This window comes from Ailuropoda melanoleuca, chromosome 11 (genome assembly GCF_002007445.2).
Source record: "Ailuropoda melanoleuca isolate Jingjing chromosome 11, ASM200744v2, whole genome shotgun sequence".
Lineage (NCBI taxonomy): Eukaryota > Metazoa > Chordata > Mammalia > Carnivora > Ursidae > Ailuropoda > Ailuropoda melanoleuca.
In genome coordinates, this window is record NC_048228.1 from 57,099,496 (window position 1) to 57,104,491 (window position 4,996).

Here is a 4,996-nt window from a genome sequence, read left to right on the forward strand (position 1 = left end):
TATCTCTAAAATATACTTTAAGTTCCATAAGGCTAAACACTGCTTTACTCATTTTTATATTGCCCACAGTATTATAATATTCTGTATATATTATGCTTAGTGAAAGAATAAATTCACAGAGGCAAATTATGATTCCTATGAAGGTAAGATACCCCAGTTCTCAGTTATTAACTGCTTCCCCCATGTCACTTTCCTTTCCAACCTGTGCTCATCCTCCTTTGCATAGTCCTGAATGCTCCTGAAGACCTCCTGCTCCCCACCTGCACCAGAAGCAATCAACATACAGTAAAGTGTGCATGATAGTGGCCTTTCAGGAGGCCCTCTAACTCAAAAACTGTTCCCCATATTTCCTTAAATGAGCACATCCCGAACCCATAGGGATATTTGGAAATGAGGTTAAAAATCTCTCTTTCCCTTTCATCATTTTTATTTGATCCACTAGGATTGTCCTTTCTTCCTCTTTCTCTCATGGACCTCACAAATCCGAATACTTCCAAGTGGCCATGTTAGATGACTATATTCTACTGATGAGACCCTTTTCTGTTGAATTTGCCTAATAGGAGACAATGGAGATAAAACTAAAACTCATATGCAGTACCCCTACTTTTTAAAAGTTCACAGAAATAAAGGAATTTGAATTGCTAAAAAGATGATATTTGACCTATTAATTTTAGTTATCTATATAAGACTGTTCTTTTCATTTCCATTAGTAATCAAGATTTAACTGATTAACTCTTTAAAACTGTTTTTGCTGTTTTCCAAGTTCAGGAGACTCCTTCCACACCAGAAGTCACTAAATTAAATACAGGGCAAGAACAGTTCCTCAGATTACAGTAATCTGTGCTTAGCCTTAAAATAGGTGTTATTTGCTTAGACATAGTAGATGATGTTATGTGGTATGTAGTCACTGACAGTCCCCGCATCACCTGTTGTATATTTTGCTTGGGCTATAACGATCACTTAGGGTAATATTGTGGTACAGAAAAAGCACAAGGTTGAGCACCTCCCTTACTGTTTTGTGGTCACTGCCCTCATAGAGTGAACTACATCTGAACTCTGGGTCTCCCAGGGCCATCTCAGAAGGTTCTGGCATTCAGTTATGCGCTATCATCCACTATCATCCGTGGAAATTCTCCTGCTATCCTTTGAAGGATCGTCTGTGTTAGTTGGAACCTGATAGCTAGAGGACTTCAAAATTCTCAAAATCCTCTGTCTACTTCAGCAAAAGCAACACACTCAAGGAAACAGCAGCAGTAACCATGGGTGGTAGAGGCCACAGAAGTCTACACACATGGCTCCATGACACTGGTTCCCCTCGAAGGAATATTATGTTTAATGTTGAAGAAATAATATTTCTTCAAGGTATTTGATCCTCGTGGGAATGCTTTCCTGAAGAACTGGATATAAATGGAGACTGCTGAGAAAAGATAATTCCAGTTTCAGTGATAAAAGCCAGGGTTAGTTTATGGGAGGAGATTGGAGGAATCCCTGTCATTATCTATAGATAGTACACAGTTAGCTCTGGGGTTCCGGACAAACCTTCCTCCCGCAGAAAAGTTTGTTTTACTTTGTTAAAGTGGTGAAGGCATTAAAATATGAAATGAATCACTGGGAAACTTAAATGTTTGTTACTAACCTTGAAGATTACCACATACAAAACCTTTGTGTTGAGTATCTTGCGGGGATCATGTCTAGATGGAGAGAGCATTCACGGTTCCTCTCAGTGCTCTTTTTGAAACTATACTAAAGGTGATAACAGTCTGGCTCCATCACACACACATGGTGGGGGTCTAGCACAAGCCTGTGGCTGAGCCTCCAACTCTCAAAGCTCCTCCTGCTTTCCCGGCAATCTGGATGGGCATCAAGGAGCCTCTTCTAGGTCATGAGTTCTGCCCACAGCTCAACACAGCTCTTTCTCCTCTCTCCCACTGTGTCTGAGGCAATGAATACTACCCCTAGTGCAAAAGCACAAACATTACTCCTGGCTTTTCATGAACACCTCTCTAAATAGGCACCTGGGTGGCTCAGTTGGTTAAGTGTCTGCCTTCAGCTCAGGTCATGATGTCAGGGTCCCGAGATTGAGCCCCGAGTTGTGCTCTCTACTCAGAGGGGAGCCTGCTTCTCCCTCTCCCTCTGCTGCTCCTCCTGCTCGTGCTCTCTCTCTCACTCTCTATTTCAAATAAATAAATAAAATCTTTAAAAAAAAGAAAGGAAGAAGAAGAAAAGAAAACAACTCTAAAAATAGCCTTGCCCTCCCATTACCTTTCGCTGGGACATTTTTAAAAAGAACTTAACATGCTCTGATTACACCATCTCCTACGTCTCCTATTTGATCCAAAGTCCTTATTTCCTTTACATTAGGTATCTCTGAAAAGATCAGATCAACAGATTTGAGCATAGGACAAAAAATACACAGACACAAAAACAGAGACTGGATTCTAAAGTGAACTGGATAGCTTCTCCCTAGTCCTGAACTATGGACTATTTCTAATCCTGGACAACTATCATAGTATTAAAAGTATTAATCATAGTATTAAATGTTCAAAAGCCTTGGAAAACAAATCAGGATGAATCAGCGGAAATGAACCAGTATTACTGAAAACAAAAACAAAAACAAAAAAGAACTCAAGTACGTGCTCTTCCGACAGGTGAGAATTGTTATCTTTGCGTCAGAAGGTTGTTACGCTGCACGTTCATCGTTCCAAATGGCCTCAAGCCCTGTTAAGTACCTCTCTATAGCCCTGTATTTCATAGTTCGGTGGAAGAGTGAGACACCAATACAAAATCTGGCCATGATACTCATTTGAATCAACTGGACAATTGAATAGAGGTTCTAATACTCTTTTAAGGTATTTGTAAAAGATCACACTACGAAATCACACATTTGCTTAATGGTGGATAGTGTGACACAGAAGTAAACAATATGACGTTCAATGGGAATGTTTTGAATCCCAGTCCCACAACCTACCAGCTGACTGATGATGGATCTGTTATTTGAACTCCATGATGGTTACTTTTATATGTCATCTTGACTGGGCCACAGTACTTAGTTAGATGTGTGGTCAAACATTATTTTGGATGTTTCTGTGAGGTTGTTTTGGATGATGTTAACATTTTTTCCAGGTTTAAGATATAACTGACAAATAAAAGTATATATATTTAAAGCACAGAACATAATAATTTGATAATATACATACATTGTGAAATGATTAGCACATTCATTTAATTAATGTATCCATCATCTCACAGTTTTGTTTTTGTTTTTTGTGGTTTTTTTTTGTAGTGAGAACACTTAAGATTTGCTCTTAAGAAAATTTCAAGTATACAATACAGTATTATTAGGTTATCAGGGGCTTAATGAGGGGATTTTGGTTAAAGGGTACAAACTTTCAGTTATAGGATAAATAAGTTCCAGGATCTAAGGTACAACATGGTGACAATTAATAATACTGGATTGTATACTTGAAAGTTGCTTTAAGGGTAGAGCTTTAATGTTCTCAGAACAACAGCAACAGCAATAAAATGGTGATCGAGGTGAAGGACAACATTTTGCAATATGTATGTGCATCACATCATCACATTACACACGTTAAACTTACCCAATATTATGTGTCAATTATATCTCAATTAAGCTAGAGGAAAAACAGTAGATATCCTTGAATTTAGCCCTAATTACCTATAAAAACAAATGGGAAAATTAACCTGTTCAAAATAACAACAACAAATCCAACAAAACTAAATCAAGAAATTGACTTGTTTGACAAAACCAGGGCTAAGGCAGAAAAAAATCCAAGTTCAATGAAAGATCTATATGACTAAAGATCTAGTAGGACATGTTAGAAGTAAAACTAAAAAACAGAGTCTTCAAATCCCAACCCCAAAGTGAAAATCATGAGGGCAAACACTCTAAATTACAAGTATTTGATTTGCAATTTATATAGACGACCTTATGTAGCTTTTTCTAGAAAAGACAAACCCAGGGGTTTATTTATTTGAATATGGTTAATAATTCCTCAGAACTAGATTGGTATACTTCTTAATGTTTTATCAAGATTTCAATGAACCAAGATAATGTCAGCATTATAAAATTCTCTGAAAAACCTTCAGCATGTTCTCTACAGTCAAGGGAACGGTTAAGACAGCATAGAAAAGAACTGTTTCCTGAAACATTAGCAGTCCAGATGCTTTTAGGAAAAAAAAAAAGGTTTATATGTTTTCATTTCTTCCACAGTTGTTTCCTGTCCAAGTCTCCTAGTTCTCTGAATCAATTTCAATAATTATCATTTTTTTCAGAAATCTATTTTCTTTTTTTTTTTTAAGATTTTATTTATTCATTTGACAGAGACAGCCAGCAAGAGAGGGAACACAAGCAGGGGGGGTGGGAGAGGAAGAAGCAGGCTCATAGCGGAGGAGCCTGATGTGGGGCTCGATCCCAGAATGCCAGGATCATGCCCTGGGCCGAAGGCAGACACTTAACAACTGCACCACCCAGGTGCCCCCAGAAATCTATTTTCTGAACACTATGTTTATTATAGCTTCACAATTATCATTTCTTATCTCTTCTACATCTGTTATTATATTGTTCTCAACTTTTTAANCAGAAATCTATTTTCTGAACACTATTTTTATTATAGCTTCACAATTATCATTTCTTATCTCTTCTACATCTGTTATTATATTGTTCTCAACTTTTTAATTGTTGTATGTTTGCGTACATTTTTATCAATACAAATTACCCTCTTTACCCTGGATAATGTTGTTGCTTTATTACCCTCTCTGCATGTTTGCTTGCTTTGTTCTTTTTCTTCTCTTTAACTTTCTTCTTGATTTAGTTGTGTGTCTGATAATGTATAGGTTTCTGACAACTGGATTTTCCTTTTTTTTTTTTGTAAGATTTTATTTATTTATTTGTCAGAGACTGAGGTAGGGGGGATGGCATACAAGCAGGGAGAGCGGCAGGCAGAGGGAGAAGCAGGCTCCTTGCTAAGCAAGAAGA